Genomic DNA, 18,602 nt, shown 5'->3' on the forward strand with positions numbered 1-18,602 from the left:
ATTTGAAAGGAAGACATGAAAGGCAGTCATAAATTCATGGAGAATACCTGACCTAGGAGGTCGCCATTCAGGCCATAGTGTTGTGCTGATCAGGAAGGAGTTAGTCCCACCAGGTCTGTAGTCTTCAAGGACACATCCAGGTAGAGTTAAGCAGTGATCAGAGTGTTTGCCTCCACCAATTCCAATTCTACTGTCCAATCCTGCACCTTCTGACTAGATATAGACATTGTATTCTATATCCTGTTAAAGGTCATGTGTTAAAGCTGAATTTCACAGCTTTTTGTGAGCTTGCAACATGCATTGACAAACAAGGATATTCCATAACCTTCACTATGTGGACAGTCTAGTGCTTGGGTCATGGCTTTAACAAGTTCACCCCTCATTTTTATCTTCAAAGATTATGGAATTATTGAATTAATCTTTTCTGGTTTTGCAGCGCTGTAGAATTAGACAGCACAAGAACAGGTCCTTCAATCTACTGAGTCCTTGCTGATCACAGATTATACCAATTCTACACTAATCCCATTCACATTCCTACCTCCCTGAAGATTCTACACCAGGGGCAAATTGCAGCAACCAGTGAAACTACCCACCATTAGATTTGTAGGATGTTGGAGGAAACGAGAGCACCTTAAGGAGCCCCACGTGATCATGTAGTTCTTCCATAGGATTCAACTTGGGTTGCTCAGCTGTGAGACTGCAGTTCTACAAGCTGCATCGTTGTAGCACACTCCAAATCCCTGGACAACAGGCAGTGAACCTTCAATGCAGACCCTGTAAGGAAAGTTTATTTTGCTTTGGATTAAGGGACCAAACTTCTATAGTGTATCAGTGTGTGGTATCACCCAAGTTATAAATGTATATTTGTATCTAGGCTTCACTTTTTTTACTTCACCCAACCATTTGTAATAAAAACTAACCATGTTAAGTTTCTTGATGAATCTGTGCATTAACTTCACCTCTGTCATGTGCAAGTATGTAAAATCCCTGGCATCCCAACATTTACTGATCTCATTTTCAATAAATGGCTCTGTTTTTCCATTCTTATTGAAGGTGATTATACTGCATCTGCCACCTCCCTGGCCACTGATTTCACTGATCCATCTTACTTTGCAAGACCCCTGGCCGACACCACTCCCCTCTCATTCCCAGTCACATTGAGAACCACTTCAGTATGCAGAAGAAGATGTCATTTGCTGAAATCAGATTCAGTCTCCTCAAACTGATTACTGATATAAGCTGGATGACTGCCAACAGCTTTGAAGGCAATAATTCAGTGAAGGAGATAATTTGATGAACAGAAATCACTTGTGGTTTAAGATATCATTTGACCTTTTGATTGGATTTCATCTCTACAAATCACCAGTCACCCTCTGACCACAGAAACCTTGCATTCTGTGCACTTCTAAAGCATGGTGATGAAGGAGAATTTCACCACCTTTAGGCAAGCTTGCAACATGCACTGGGGATGGTTAATCTGAACAGTTGAAATAAGTGTTTGGGACACTGTTTGGAGCATGTTTTTATCTATCTAATACAGGGGTTCCAACTTGAGGTGCACAGACCCCATGCTTACTGGTATTGGACCATGGCATAAAATAAGTTTGGTAACCACCGATCTAATACAATTTTTGTTGGTTTACTGGCTATACCTGGTTAGAAACAGGAGAATGGAGAAATGGCACAGTTTTTGCTGTGCTGCAATTAAGAGCTCAATTCACCTTCATGAAACTTGTATACTGTTGTAATTTGTCAGCTCTTCGACCAGTAGTGAGAGAAGGAGTGTTAGGGTTTGGCTCAAAGGAGGCTACAGCTCAAAAGACTCAGGGTTAGCTTCTCTCTCTTTGCTCTCACTCTTACTGTATCTAGTACAGTAAATGGCTGTAGTGTGTACTTCATGATGGATGTTGGAGTCCTAGGAAACCCAGAGTCTCCTAGGGAAATACATCTGCGTGAAGTGCTTCCGGCTGCAGCTCCTTGAAGACCATGTTAGGGATCTGGAGCAGCAGCTGGATGACCTTTGGCTTGTACGGGAGAGTGAGGAGATAAATGATCAGAGTTACAGGGAAGTAGTCACCCCGAAGTTGCAGGAGGTGAGTAGCTGGGTGACTGTCAGGAGAACTGGAAATGTGGATAGGCAGTTAGCACAGAGCACCCCTGTGGTCATGCCCCTCAATAATAAGTATACAGGTGTGTCATTTTGGATACTGCTGTGGAAGATCACCTCCCAGGGGACTGGACCAGGTTACTGGCACTGAGCATACATCTGTGGTGCAGAAGGGAAAGAGGGAGAAGAGGGGAGTGGTACTGATAGGGGACTTGTCAGGGCAACAGACAGGAGATTCGGTGGACGTGAATGGGACACCCAGATGATGTCCGGGTCAGGGGCGTCTTGGATCACGTCGACGGCATTTTAAAGAGGAAGGGAGAGCAGCCAGATGTCCTGGTACATACTGGTACCAGTGACATAGAGAGGAAAAACAATGAGTTCCTGAAGAGAGAATTTAGAGAGCTAGGCAGAAATCTGAGAAGCAGGTCCTCCAGGATAGTGATGTGTGGATTGCTCCCTGTGCCACATGCTTGTGAGGGTAGAAACAGGATGATTTGGCAGATAAATGTCAAAGAGAAGCTGGTGCAGGGGGCAGGGCTTCAGGTTCTTGGATCATTGGGATCTCTTCTGGGAGAGGTATAATGTACAAAAGAGACAGGTTGCCCTGAACCTGAGGGGGATCAATATTCTCACAGGCAGGTTTGTTAGAGCTGTTGCGGAGGGTTTAAATTAATTTGGCAGTGGGGCGGAAACCGGAGCGAATGGACTCAGGATAGGACAGATGGTAAAAAATAAGGTGCAGTCATACTTTCAGGAAAGGGAGGCACATGATAGGACAAAATTGCAGCCAGCAGGGTGAGTATCAGTGCATCAGGGATGCAGAATCAAAAAGGGTAGCAAATGCAGCACTCAGACTGTCATATCTCACTGAACGGAGTATAAGATATAAGATGGATGATCTTGTTGCACTTTTACAGATTGTCAGGTATGATGTGGCCATCACTGGATCATGGCTGAAGGATGGTTGTATTTGGGAGCTGTGGTTACATATTGTATCGGAGGGATAGGAAGGAAGGCAGAGGGGGTGGCGTGGCTCTACTGGAAAAAAAATGGCACAAAATCAGTAGAAAGATGTGACATAGGATCAGAAGATGTTGAATTCTTATAGGTGGAGTTAAGAAACTGCAAGGGAAAAGGACCCTGATGGCAGACATATATACAGGCCTCCCAGCAGTAGCTGGGCTGTGGACCACAGATTAAACAGGAAACAGAAAAGGTGTGTCAAAAGGGCAATGTTATGATAGTCATGAGAGATTTTAACATGCAGATCAATTGGGAAAACTGGGTTGGTAATGAAGCTCAAGAGAGTGAGTTTGTTGAATGCTCTTTAGGGCAGTTTGTCGTTGAACCTATTAGGGGGTCAGTTATACTGGACTGGGTGTTATGTAATAAACAGGAGGCAATTAGGGAGCTTAAGGTAAAATAACCCTTAGGAGCTAGTGATCACAATATGATTCAGTTCAACTTGAAATTTGATAGGGAGAAAGTAAAGTCTGACGTAACGGTACTGCAGTAGAGTAAAGGAAATTACAGTGGTCTGAGAGAAAAGTGGCCAAAGTAAATTGGAAGGAGCTATTGGCAGGGATGACAGCAGAGTAGCAATGGTGTGAGTTTCTGGGAAAAATTAGGAAGGTGCAGGACAGATGTATTCCAAAAATGAAGAAACACTCTAATAGCAAAATAGTACAACTGTGGCTGACAAGGGAAGTCTAAGCTAATGTATAAACAAAAGACAGAGCATGCAACCAAGCAAAAATTAGCAGGAAGATAGAGGATTGGGAAGCTTTTAAAAACCTACAGAGAGCAACTAAAAGAATCATTATAACCTTTCCCTCCTCCTTAGTCCATAACACACTGTACACCATCTTAACCACCCCATCCACTTGCATGGCAACTTTGAAGGCCCTGTGGCCTTGGACCTCAAATCCTGTTTCTCCACTCTGCTAAGAACCCTGCCATATACTTTGTATTCTGCTTTTCAAATTCAACCTTCTGAAGTGAATAACTTCACACTTTTCTGGACTGAACTCTGTCTACTACCTCTTGGCCCAGCTCTGCATCCTGTCTATGTCTCGTAACCGGCGACAGCTTTCTACACTATCCACAGCACTGCCAACCTTTGTGTCATCTGAAAATTTACTAACCCATCTGTCTAGTTCCTCATCCAAATCATTTATAAAAAGCACAAAGAGCAGGGGTCCCAGAACAGATCCCCATGGAAAACCACTGGTCACAGACCTCTAGGCAGAATACTACCACCATCTGACCTCTGTGAGTTAGCCAGTTCTGAATCTACACTTCCAAATTTCCATGGATCCTATGCCTCATGGAAAGCTGTGTAATGTAGTCATTCTGAAGTTGTTTACAGGAGGTGAAATTTATGGACCAATTCAAAGGCATAGAATCAGGTAGAGAGCATCGTTCATGGGGGAGTCATCAGGAAAGTCCACTGCCGTCTCTCAGATGGAAGAATGAGAAGGCTTTGAGAGGAAGAATGAATGGACTGAGATCCAATCTTTATTCACTGGCCATTTAAACACTGTCCACCCAGTTTAAACCTACAGTTCCTGGACATGTCCTCCACCCCTTTCTGAACATAGGTCTTTCCCTTGTCCTCTATCTTGATGGACTCAAGCAGCTCCATCATGGTCACTAGCCTCCCCAGCATCCAGGACAACTTCAAGGAGCAATGGTTCAGAAGGGCTGCACCCATCATTAAAGACCCCATCACCCAGGACATTCCCTCTATTCATTGCTACCCCAGGGAGGAGGTAGGGGAACCTAAAGGCCCACACTCAACGATTCAGGAACATCTTCTTCCATTCTGCCATCTGATTTCTGAATGGACATTGAACCCATGAACACCACCCCACTAGTTTTTTTTACATTACTTATTTAATTTTGTGTATATATATATATATATTTACTGTAATTCATGATTTTATTACTGTGGATTGCAATGGACTGCTACCTTAAAAACATCAAAATTTCATGACATATGCCAGTGATATTAAACCTGATTCTGATTTTGATTCTAACACTGACTCCCTTATCTTGGAAGACTGGAATATTATAGGGAACACTCTGTGGATTTCCACAATGAGGATGGCATGATCTCATATTATAGGGTAAGGGTATTAGGACTGAGATGGAGAAATCTCTTCATGTGGAGTGTGTTGAATCTATGGAACTTGCTACATCATAGCAGTGTGGAGGTCAACAGCTGTAAACTTTAGAAGAGATAGAAATATTTTTAGGCACATAATGTATTGCAGGACCTGAGGAGAGAGTCGGAATGTGGTATTGAGGTAGGTAGTCAGCCATGGCTTTAGTGAATGGCAAAGCAGGGTTAGAGAGTGCAACAGCCGACTCCTGTTCCTATTTTCTGTTTTTTAATATTTGGCATCTCATTATTGCTGCAGATGGAAGCCACCAATCTAGATCAGTATACTCCTGACCTAGTGTCAAAGTCTCAGTAACAAAACATCTGGGGAACAGGGAGCATTGTGCCTGATGCACAGGGGTAAGGCAGGAGGCCAATGTGTGTGAAACGAGGGGGCATCCAGCCCAGGTAAATAGAAATCAAATTTGGCAAGCAACATTTTAACAAAACAGTACCCTGGACTGCAAGAGGTAATAATCTGAGAGAGTCTAGTACATTTCCACAGGGCAAGGCAAGCTCATCAGAGTTCCTGGGCAAGAGAGTAAAATGAAGCATAAAAAGCAGGTTCGTTCATTCATTCATTTGTTTTCTATAAGTTAGGCAATCATAGTCTTGACCATAATTGTTCTTGGCAAATTTTTCTACAGAAGTGGTTTGCCATTGCCTTCTTCTGGGCAGTGTCTTTGCAAGACACGTGACCTACGGCCATTATCAATACACTTCAGAGGTTGCCTGCCTGGCGTTGCACAACAAAGACTTGTGATAGCATCACCTGCTCATATGACCATCCACCACCTGCTCCCATGGCTTCATGTGACCCTGATCAAGGGGCTAAGCAGGTGCTACACCTTGCCCAAGGATAATCTGCAGACTAGTAGAGGGAAGGAGTGCTTTACACCTCTTTTGGTAGAGATGTATGTCCACCATGCCACCCCACACAGATGACTGATATAAATCACTCTATTGTTACAAGTAAGAACCTGGTTTAACATAAAGGCTCTGAAGGGAAGTGGAAACTGAGGTAACGAGAGGACATACAATATGAAAATAGTCTGACAGCCAACCCCTAAATCTTACATGTTCATTTATTTGAGGATGGGTGGGACTGATTAGCAACACAAAATTAGTTCATTGCCTGGAGGCAGAGGGAGCAGTGGAAGTACTTAATGAGCATTGTGTATCTGTCTTTACCAACAGGCAAAATTCTGCAAACTCCAAGTGGAAAAGGAGAGAATAGATAAGAAGGAAGTACGAGAGAGAGGCTGGTTTTATTTAACGACAAGTGAAAAGTTATACAGCATAGAAACTTCCTTCAGCCCTTCAGACCCATGCCACACATCATGCCTATCTAGACTAATATCCCACTAGCCTTCATTAATTTCATACTCCTCTACGCCCTGCTCATTCAAATGCCTCTTAAATGTTGTTACTGTTGCTGCCTGTAGAAGCTCATTCCAGATACCAACTACTTTGTGTGAGCTTTTTACCTCTCAACACCCCACCCTTTGAACTTCCCATCTTTCACTTTAAACCTATGGCTTCTTGTTCCAAGCACTTTTACTGCGGGGTAACAGGCGCCATCTATGCATCCTGCCTATACCTCTCATCATTTTGTATGCCTCTGTCATATCCCTTCTGAGCCTCCGCCATTGCAGGGAAAGCAAGATAGATAGATAGATAGATACTTTATTCATCCCCATGGGGAAATTCAACTTTTTTTCCAATGTCCCATACACTTGTTGTAGCAAAACTAATTACATACAATACTTAACTCAGTAAAAAATATGATATGCATCTAAATCACTATCTCAAAAAGCATTAATAATAGCTTTTAAAAAGTTCTTAAGTCCTGGTGGTGGAATTGTAAAGCCTAATGGCATTGGGGAGTATTGACCTCTTCATCCTGTCTGAGGAGCATTGCATCGACAGTAACCTGTCTCTGAAACTGCTTCTCTGTCTCTGGATGGTGCTATGTAGAGGATGTTCAGAGTTATCCATAATTGACCGTAGCCTACTCAGCGCCCTTCGCTCAGCTACCGATGTTAAACTCTCCAGTACTTTGCCCACGACAGAGCCCGCCTTCCTTACCAGCTTATTAAGACGTGAGGCGTCCCTCTTCTTAATGCTTCCTCCCCAACACGCCACCACAAAGAAGAGGGCGCTCTCCACAACTGACCTATAGAACATCTTCAGCATCTCACTACAGACATTGAATGACGCCAACCTTCTTAGGAAGTACAGTCGACTCTGTGCCTTCCTGCACAAGGCATCTGTGCAACACTCAGCCTATCCAACCTCTCCTAGCAACACAAGCCCCCCAAGTCAACCAATATCATTGTGAATTTTTTCTGCACCGTTTCTAGCTCAGCTAAATCATTCCTGTAGATGGATGTGGTCAAGGGGATACATTGGATGATTCAGAAGACTCTCATTTCCAGAGTGCTGAGAAATGAATCTTGCCACCACATGAAATTGTTGATATCACTAACTTGCATACATTAGATATAGATGCTGTGTAGGCAGAAGGGAATGGTTTAGTTGGGTATCTGATAACTAATTTAATTAGTTTGGTGAAACTTTGCTGATTTCCCTGCAGTGTAGGAGGTCAGAAGTGACATGATAGAGGCATATAAAAATTACGAGAGGCATTAACAGTGCAGGTAGTCAGAGTCTATTTGCCCATAGCAAGGGTGTCTTAAACAAGAAGGCGTAAGATTGAAGTGAAACGTGGGAGGTTTAAACAGGGTTTGATGGATGAAACAACAAGGGAGAGGTAGTAATAGAGTACAAAGAAATGGCAGAAGAACTCAGTAAGTATTTTGCATCAGTCTTCATTGTGGAAGACACCAGCACTATGCCAGAAATTCAAGAGTGTCAAGGACAGAAGTGAGTGTAGTTGCTATTACTAAGGAAATGGTGCTTGGGAAGTTGAAAGGTCTGAAGGTAGATAATTCACCTGGACCAAATGGATTACATTCCAGGGTTCTAAAAGAGGTAGCTTAAGAGATTGTGGAGGCATTAGAAGGGATTTTTCCAAGAATCACTAGATTCTGGAATATGTCCAGAGGACTGGAAAATAGCAAATGTCACTCCACTCTTTAATAAAGAAAGGAGGTGAAGACAGGGAATTATAGGCCAGTCAGTGATTGGGAAGATGTTGGAGTCATTACTAAGGATGAGTTTTCAGGATGTTCTGAGGCACATGATTAAAAAGGCCAAAGTCATCATGGATTCCTTAAGGGGAACTCTGTTAGAAGTCTTAGAGGAAATAACAGGCAGGATAAACAGAGGAGAATCAGTGGATGTTGTTTACTTGGACTTTCAGAAGGCATTTAACAAGGTGCCACACATGAGGCTACTAAACAAGATGAGAGTTCATGGTATTACAAGAAAGGTACTAGCACAGACAGAAGTCTGGCTGACTAGTAAGAGGCAAAGAGTGGGAATAAAGGGAACCTTTTCTGGTTGGCTGCCAGTGACTAGTGGTGTTCTGCAGGTGTTGGTGTTGGGAGTGCTTCTTTTCACATTGTATCTCTAAGATTTGTATGATGAAATTGATGGCTTTGTGGACAGGTGTGTGGACAAAATGAAGACAGGTAGATGGGCAGGTAGTGTTGAGGAAGCAGGGAGTTTGCAGTTTGGTAGATGGAATAAAAGTAAAATCTATTTTATAAATGGGGAGAAAATTCAGAAATTAGGGGTACAAAGGGACCTAGGAGTCACTGTGTATAATTCCTTAAAGAATAACATTGCATTTGTCTTCCTCACCACCGATTCAACCTGCAATGTTAGCATGCATTTCAGGAGGACTAGAATACAAAAGCAAGGATTTGTGATGTTGAGGCTTCATAAGGCATTTGGCTGACTGCACGTGGAGTATTGTGAACAGTGTTGGGTCACTTATGTAAGAAAGGATGCACTGGCATTGGAGAGGGCCCAGAAGAGGTTCGTGAGAATGATCCCTGGAATAGAAGAGTATAACATATGATAAGTATTTGATGGCAGGGGTTAGAGCAAATGACTGAGCCTGTGTTTGGGAATTGCTCTCAAACTGGAAGCTGGGTAGGGATGGCAGGAAGTGACAGAAAAGACAGAGGTTGTGAATGGGAGATAGCTTTGGGTGATAGGAGTTGTACAGTGGAAGGCAAATGGCAGGTTTGTAGCAAACAAAAACATAAGCAGTGAACCGAGTATTGTGGCGGCTTGTCATCCAGTGATGAAGGAAAGAAGAATTTAAAGTTTTGGATGTGGGCCTGCTTCTGATATCAATCCAATCAGACCACCAAAGAATTTGAAAAGACAATTAGGAGATACGGTGTGCTCAAAACCTTTAAGAGATGGGGTACTCTTAGTATCTTGTAAAGATAGTAAGCAATGTGAGAAAGCTATGGAGTTAAAAGCTGTGGGAGGAAGGAAAGTAACCTTAAGGAATTATGTTGAATGACAGTGGCTTTGGAGAGTAATCTCTGGAGTACCTCTGGTTGTATCCACGGACCAGGTTAAAAATAATTTAGTTGTGGATACCAAACACTTTAAAGGATTTTATGGTGGAGTGAGAACAGATCAGTGTTGATTAAATTTGAAGAGAAAGATTGCCAGATAGCGTTAATTTTGGTTATGTGAATTATATGGTTTGAGTCTATGTATTGTCCCCTCTTAGATGTTTTCAGTGCCAGAAGTTTGGCCATGTAGCAGCTGTGTGTAAGTGTAAAGCGTGGTGTGGTCGATGTGGAGGAGAACATGATTACAGCAATTGTGGAGAAGGCGTTAGGCTAAAATGTAGCAACTGTGGAGGGGAAGTACAGTGTGCTTGGATAGAAGGGCATATATATCATATGTATATCATATCAGAAAGTACAGAAGACAGTTTCAATGAACTGAAGTTTGTCACTTTCACGCCAGACGTGATAAATTGTACAGCATGAACTAAAAGTAGAATAGAAAAAAATTAAAATTATATTAAAAGCTGCAAAAAATAGAGATAAAGGACTTAAATCTAGAAGTTATTAATATTGCTTTACAAGGATGAATAAATAATATTCAGACTTGAAAGGAGGGTTTTAAATTGTTTTTCTAGTCTTACAATGGAATGCTAGAAGCCTGGTAGCTCATGGACAAGAAATAAGAAATTTACTGAAGATTTACCAAATAAGCCTGATGTTATATAGATAGATAGATAGATACTTTATTCATCCCCATGGGGAAATTCAACATTTTTTCCAATGTCCCATACACTTATTGTAGCAGAACTAATTACATACAATACTTAACTCAGTATAAATATGATATGCATCTAAAATCACCCTCTCAAAAAGCATTAATAAATAGCTTTTAAAAAGTTCTTAAATAGTTTACTAAAATACATTGAATGGTAACTTCAATATGTGTACAGGAAACCTGGTTGAAATCTTGTTTAAGTTTTAAGATCCAAAGTACATTTATTATCAAAGTAAATATGCAGTATACAACTCTGAAATTTGTCTTCTCCCACAGACAGTCATGAAACAAAGATACAAGGCTATGTTGATATAAGATACAATTGGAAAAAGGGTAATGGAGGAGGGGTGGCTACCTTTGTTGAAGTAAGATAGCACATAGAGCTATGGAAATTGGAGTTGTTTAGGTGTCAATTGTGGTTGAAACTTAGGGAAAGAATAGTAAAGTACAGATGATAAATTTCTATAAGCCATGTGAAAGGTTAACACCTGATATATTGGAAAGTGTGGGTGAGATGGGAAAAATAAGGTGTGGTGTAGTAGTGACACAAATGTGAATGGGACTGGGGTGAAAGACTTTCTGGAAGCAAAGTGTTTGGTGTGCTTGAGTGATGATAAGTGTGCAAGGATAGATCTATTTAATAACACTGTTTCTGCTATGGACCTTACACTGGTATCTGACGATATAGAAAGTGTGTGTAACTGGGAAGTGTATAATGAGAGTGGGGAGTAACACACACAAAAAGCTGGGGGAACTTAACTGGTCAGGCAGCATCTGTGGAAAAGGGTACAGTTGATGTTTCGAGCTGAGACTCTTCACCAGTCCTGATAGAGGGTCTCGGCCCAAAATGTCAACTGTTTTCTTTCCATAGAAGATGCCTGGCCTGCTGAGTTCCTCCAGCATTTCGTGTGCGTTGCTTGGATTTCCAGCATCTGCAGATTTTCTCTTGTTTCGTCTCAACAGTGGGGAGTGATTTTTTCCCCCATTATCAGTACAATGGAATTAGATGTGCATCAGAGGAAAGGTTCTCATATCCCCAGACTGAATTTTAAAAAGGCAAATAGGGATGTACTTGATGATTTATGTGAAAGTAGATTTCCTGATCTTTAGGTTTTGGAGGATATCGAGTTGAGTAATAATACCTTGAGCTCTGCACTCAACTCAATAGCTGAGGAAGCAATTCCCACATCAATGGAAGATAGTAAAAGGAAAGGTGTTCCCTGGTGGCATGAAGTTTTTAGGAAAGTTAGGCTGCGTTATTTATCTTTCATTCGATATAAAGAGCTAAAGTTATAGTTAGAAAAGTAGTGAGAAGGACAGAAAAATGTATTGGAGAACATGTTAAGATAGCATCGGGAAAGAAGCGGAAGTTTGGGGTATGATACAGAAAATGGGGGGAGTTAGAAATCTTGATGCATTACCAGTTTTATGTAATGGGGAGGGGTTGCAGTTACAAACTTTGAAAAAGAACTATTAGCACAAACATATGTCAGTGCACATAGTTCAGCCAATTTAAGTAAACAGGAGAGGTCTTATTGAGGGGTAGTTTTAGCAAGTAATCCTCAGATTGCTGAGAAAATAAAATCTTCCAGATCCTGCTTGGATGGTGAATTTACATTTTCTGATCTTATAAGGGCTAACAATAGTGCTGGGCTGACATTACTGGGAAAGATGGTAGTTGTGCTAAGTTTGGAATCTGATATTCATAAGGCACAAGTTAATACAGAATCTGTGGTAGCAGGTTTTCTTGATATAGAGAAAGATTATGATATGCTATGGACATGAGGATTGCTGCTTAAACTTAAGAAGATGGGAATAGGTGGTAGAATGTTTAATTGGATTCAAGGGTTTTTATGTGACTGGAAGATACAAGTTGGGGTAAGATCAACATATTCTCTAAGGAATATGAGATGAAGAATGGGACTCCACAGGGGAGTACTTGTAGCCCACTGTTTTCTAATATTATGATTAATTATATTTTGATAAATGTTGGCTCAGATATTTCCAAAAATATGCTGATAATGGTACTGTGTGGAAGTGAGGCAGGAATATAAATTATATTGTTACAAAAATGCAGACAGTAGAGGAATGGGATCATCAGTGGGGGTTTAAAGACTCACGTTATTTGTTTTTCTCAAAGGAACATTACATCACAATTGATCTCACATTATATGGCAAATTAAGACAAAGTATCAATATTCCCATCTGAGATGATTGCTATAATTTTAGCCTTGGAGTGGAGTGAAGATGTACGCCCTGGTAATGCACTTCCATGCTCTTAATTGTTTTTGGTTTTGACATCTATTAAAACAGGTATGTAAAACTGTAGGCCAGGCATTCTTCTTGAGATTTGACAAAATCTGCTGAGGCTCCAGGGTCTTGTCTTGTACACTCAGTTCTTATGGGTCCCTGCCCATGTTGGGATTGAAGGAATTAAGGTGACGGATTTATAGCCAGTCAATCAGTTAAAATTAAGGATGTAAATGTAGTGGTGCCTTTGCATAAAGGGGAGGTGAAAGCCATATTTAAAAAGTCTATTTGATCACTGTGGCAACAAAGTTGGTATAAGGAAAAGTAATGTCAGCATTTATAAAAAGTTCAGAGGATGGAGGGAACTCAACTGGGAGATGGGTATAACAGGAGGGAAGGAAACATACTTACATCTTTATGCATTGGACATACTAGATTAAATAATTCCTTGTTAAGAATTAATATGCATGGTATGGGCATTTGTTGTGCAGTCGTCAAGAAAGGGTGTAGCATACAATATATTGTTTGAATACAGTTCCTATGAAGTGCAAAGAAAACATCTACTTGCTAAATTGAGATCTTTGGGGTTGACATGATTCAATATAAAAAGTTTGTTAGGTATCACTGCCAGCGTAATGTCCTTAGGTATGTACTTAAGATAAGATGAGATAAAACTTTATTTATCCCGAAGGAAATTATTGTTCCAATGTTGCTCAGTCAGAAATATATACTTTAAAATACAAAATGTAAGCATTGAGGTAAAAAAAAATACAAAATGTGCATTATAAAGTAATAGTGCAAAATACAGATCTGCAATGGAACCATATACTTATATACTAAAGGAGGAGGAGTTGTAAAGTCTTATAGCCATAGGGAGGAACAATCTCCTGTGGTGTTCAGTGGTGCATCTCAGTGGAATCAGTCTATTACCAAAGGTGCTCTTCTGTTTGCCCACTATGTCATGGAGGAGGTGAGAGGGGTTGTAGCTTCTGCAGTATCCTCCTTTCAGACACAACCACCAAGGAATCCAGCTCCACCTCCAAAACAGAGCTCGCATTAGACTTTTTGAAATTATTTGAGGTTTTCCAGGAGGGTGGAAATTTAGTGATTATACTCCTTATCTCTTTGCTCCACACTCCAACTCAGTAAGAGGTGGTAATGCACCTTATGTTTATCTGCCAACCACCTTTTCTAGAAAAAGAAGAGAAGAAGAAGAAAAAGCAAAAAGAAAGAGAAAGAGAAGGAGAAATAGTAGTAGAAATGTTTGATGGTTCTGGGCATGCACTCACTGGAGTTTAGAAGCATGAGGATGGGAAGATCTCATTGAAACCTATCAGATATTGAAAGGCCTAAGTGGAGTGGATGTGGGAAGGATGTTTCCTACAGTAGGAGAGTCTAGGACCAAAGGATACAGTCCTCTGGGGAGGAATTTCTTTAGACAGAGGGTGTGAATTTGTGGAATTAATTGCCATGAATGGTTGTGGAGACCAGGTAATTGGGTATATTATTATATATACAAGGAGAAAATTTGAACACCAGAGGTGCAAAGGGACTTAGGAGTCCTTGTGCAAGACTCACAGAAGGTTAATTTACAGGTTGATTCTGCGGTAAAGAAGACAAATGCAATATTGGCATTCATTTCAAGGGGAACAGAATATAAAAACAAGGAGATAATGCTGAGGCTTTATAAGACACTAGTCAGGCCACTCTTGGAGTATTGTCAACAGTTTTGGGCCCCATGTCTCAGAAAGGATGCGTTGTCATTGGAGAAATTCCAGTGGAGATTCCTGAGGATAATTCTGGGATGGAATGTGTTAACATATGAGAAGCGTTTGGCAGCATTGGGCCTATACTCAGTGGAATTTAGAAGAATGTGGGGGAGCGGGGGTTCTCATTGAAAACTACCAAATGTTGAAAGGACTAGATAAAGTGGATGTGGAGAGGATGTTTCCTATGGCAGGGGTATCCAGAACTAGAGGGTACAACCTCAAAATTGAGGGGTAACCCTTTAGAACAGAGGTAAGGAAGAATTTTTTTAGCCAGAGAGTAGTGAATCTGTGGAATGCTCTGCCACAGACAGCTGTAGAAGTCAAGACTCTGTGTATATTTAAAGCAAAAATTGATAGTTTCCTGATTGGCTAGGGCATCAAAGGCAGATGCAAGAAGGCAGGTGTATGAGATCAGCCTGGATGGAATGGTGGAGTAAACTTGATGGGCTGAATGGCCTAATTCTGCATCTATGTCTTGTGATCTTATATTTAATGTGGAACTCGATAGGTTCTTGATTAGTAAGCATGTCAAAGGTTATGGGGTGAAGGCAGGAGAATGGGGTTGAATGGGATAATACATCAACCAAACTGGATTGGTAGAGCAGACTCGATAGACAGAATGGCCTAATTCTGCTCCTATGTTCACAAAAAGTAGTTGGTATCTGGAATAAGCTTGCAGAGAAGATGGTGAAAGCAGTAACAATATGCCTGTTCCTCTTGAATGTCATATTTAAGTATATGAAGTAGAAACAATGAGGAGGACATAATATTAGATGACTGGAATGAATGGGAGTGTACTGTGCACAGCATATACCTATTTGGTTAAGTATTTTGATTAATTTCTATTAATTAGGTCATAAAATATAGCCTTTAACATAATGTAGACACCATGGAGAATATAAAACACCAGGTCTTACACAGTAAAAATCAAACAGCTATTTAATAAATTTTATCACTTAATACTAAACCATCTAGAATTGCACCTTAAGATCATGTTCATTAGTAATATTTTTTGAATGATTTAAGGCATCAGTAATCACAACAGAAACATCTTTACTGATGTCATTAGACAGCCGAAGAATAAGGGCTAATACTGAAGGATTTATTTGAACTAAATTATCATTAACAGCCTCGAACAAGCCCTTAATTGGCATTTATTAACAACTGGCAATTAATTATCAGCGGGTTGGTAGTGTTAATAGGGTCAGTGCTAACAGCACTTTATAAAATCCTATGAATGCTGTTCTTCCTATTTTCTCCTCAATCCTACTTAACCCCCATTCTCACTAAAGGAGAATAAAAGCTGAAACAGCGTGACTGAGTGAATTTACCTTTCCGTCATTCTTTCCTATACCCATGTAGATTTCGCTATCTAAACTCGTGGGCTCTTCTCATCACAATGTTATAACACGGAAAAGATCCTAAGAATACGTCCTTTGCTAATCTCTAAAACATCCTCTCCTACGTTCTTCAATTCTTGTCCATTTGAGCTTCCTGCTCGCAAAAGGTTAAGCAATGAGTCTATTATTAGAACAAGCCCGAAAATAGCCATGTGATGGATGTAATAAGGGAAACATTTGACTTAGCCTTGTAGATTAACCCTGTTCTCACTGCCCATAACCTTTTTATCCGCCTGCATTTACCTATAGGATTGTACATGAGAATACCGGAGCTGAAAACTGTCGCTCAGGACGAACAATATAGAGGCGCATAAAAAATGGGTGCGCTAGAGCGTTTACTCAAATAAATACTTATGCACACACACACAAATACACACAGCATAACACTCACAAACCCACATAAATCTTGTTGTGTGTTAACATCGCTAATATAACCTTAAGGAGCCCCGGGACCTATAAATAGCAGGACGCTATGGAATCCCGTGAAGTGCTGGGTTATATACTAGCGGTTGCTTGCAACCGACAGGAACGAGAATATTTTTATATCCCTGTGCTAATTATAACAATGTGTAAAATTATGCGAAACATAGCTATCCTACATAGGCAACAGGCAAACTGAAACTCGTTTGTACAACAGAATGCTGGAAATACTCATCTGGTTAGGAAGCACCGCGGAGAGAGAAAAATACAGTTAACGTCTCAGGTCAATGACCTTTCAACAGAACTGACCTATTGAGTATTTCCAGCATTTTATTTCATGCTCACGGTATCTGCAATGTTAGATTTTTCCATAACCAAACTCATTGCCAAAGAAAATGTTCCAGGAAGTCTCTGAGATAGGTACATGGAGATTAAAAAAATAGAGGGCTATGCGGTAGGGTAATTCTAGGCAGTTTCCAGACTAGGTTACATGGTCGGCACTATTTTGCGGGCCGAAGGGCCTGTAGTGGGCATATATGTTCTATGAAATAACATCGCAACCTGCTCCAGTAAGTCCAGTAAGGTAGGTGCTGCACCCGTTATACCATTTTCCAAAATCCAATGACCTGTAACTGCATCTGGTCTGGTTTCGTAGAGGGATTCTGATCATAATTTGTCTGATGTTCTCCCCAAGTTTATGGACACAAACCCTCTCATTGCTTCGAGATTTAAACAACGAATATATAATCCACTTATATGATGAGTAATTACTATGAATAATGTGCTTTCTTCGCTGTTTCTGTCTGTGTCACTGCAAAGCAACGGGTTTAGAAGCGGAAAGCTGGCCGTGGGTTTTAAGATGAGAGGCTGTCAAATTAGCAACCGGGGACAGCACCACAGTCAGTGGTTGATCAGCACCGTGGATAGCTCCACGGTTAACTCCGCGGTCAATACTGTACCAATCTCAGTTTCTAGTGAGCGGCAGACATCTGAGATTTCAAACGGAGCGGCCTTTTAGTTTTTATATTGAATGCCCCATGGAGTACACTCCCCTCTCCCAGTTAGTTCACTCTAAAGATATGATCAAAATACCCATTCTAAACGTATTCAGAAATGCTCGGAAGCATGCAGACCAATAGAAGAAAACCCTACATAAATACATGCTGTCACACCACACGGGCAAAATGTATGCCGTAACAAACACGCATACAGAGGTACGTTAAGATACCAACGACCAACGTAGATGCAAAGCAACTATACTTTCGATGCTGCAGTTATAAACTAAACATAAATAGAAAATGAGAGATGAATTCGGGACACACTAGCTTAAGAGTAAACATATGGATGCATGCAATCTACTCACGGCCTCTACAACAGATTTACAGACATACACACTCAATCCCATTCTATCTATCTCTCTCTTTCTCCCTCCCTCTCTCTCACACATACACAACACGCACACAGTTTGCTTGCAATAGCATCATTCCATTCTAATGATTTGATTGCTGTCCGCTGACAATAGAAAAGCTTTTTTTTAGCGTTATGCAGTGTAACGGGGCAACTTCCTGCGCCTTCCAAGATCCTGAGACAGGTGATGTGGGAATGGGATCTGCAGCCAGCCCACTTCCCGAGACTGCACTAAGTCTGCAAACCAGCCTCCCGCTCGGATTAGAGACGTCCTCTGGAATCTGCTAAAGTTCTTACCTTCTGCACTCAGTTATTGCCGGAGTTTGCGATCAGGAAGCGAAGGATACTTAGTGGGTAAAACAATTTTGCCCAGAGTAAAGATCCTTTCCACAGGTCGAACAATCCCAGACACTTGGAAACTAGATGATTTCGGGATAAAGCTCCTGTGAGTACTATACACGAATCCTCCTCTTAAACCGTTTCAGTGGAGGGATAGTGTAATTTTCTCTTTGCTGTTCTGCCTTAAGAGAGAATAGCGCTCTAACGTCCTATTGGTGCATTCTCTGTCTCCTGTTCTCCAACGTACAAGGTTTTAAGCTTCTCCATGGTCCTAAAGCCCATCCAATGCAGCCTCGCGATTCGAAACAGAACCGTCTCAATTGTCATTTCCTGCGGTTACTTTTGACTGTTGTCGTGTAGTCAGACTGCCATCAATTTGTCAGATAGTTAAGTGATTATTCAGTAGTGATGGTGAGGGAGAAAGGGGGCAGGAGAATCCCACTCTCCCACCTTCCCCGTTAGTTCAAAAAGGCCACGGCAGTCATCAGTCAGGACTGGCTGTAATATCACTGTAATATAGCAAGAAC

The 18,602-nt window shown here is 41.1% G+C and overlaps 1 protein-coding gene across 1 annotated transcript in view; it reads right to left on the bottom strand.

Moving 5' to 3' along the window:
* LOC140731865 (ras-like protein family member 10B) overlaps nt 1-18,249 on the bottom strand; it is a 148,558-nt gene extending 130,309 nt beyond the window's left edge. The window contains exon 1 of the mRNA XM_073053792.1: nt 18,034-18,249. The gene's annotated coding sequence lies outside the window, so the exon portion shown is untranslated. The remainder of the gene's footprint in view (nt 1-18,033) is intronic.
* Between the last annotated feature and the right edge of the window lie 353 nt (nt 18,250-18,602).

Source organism: Hemitrygon akajei, chromosome 8 (assembly GCF_048418815.1).
Source record: "Hemitrygon akajei chromosome 8, sHemAka1.3, whole genome shotgun sequence".
In the NCBI taxonomy this organism is placed as follows: Eukaryota; Metazoa; Chordata; class Chondrichthyes; order Myliobatiformes; family Dasyatidae; genus Hemitrygon; species Hemitrygon akajei.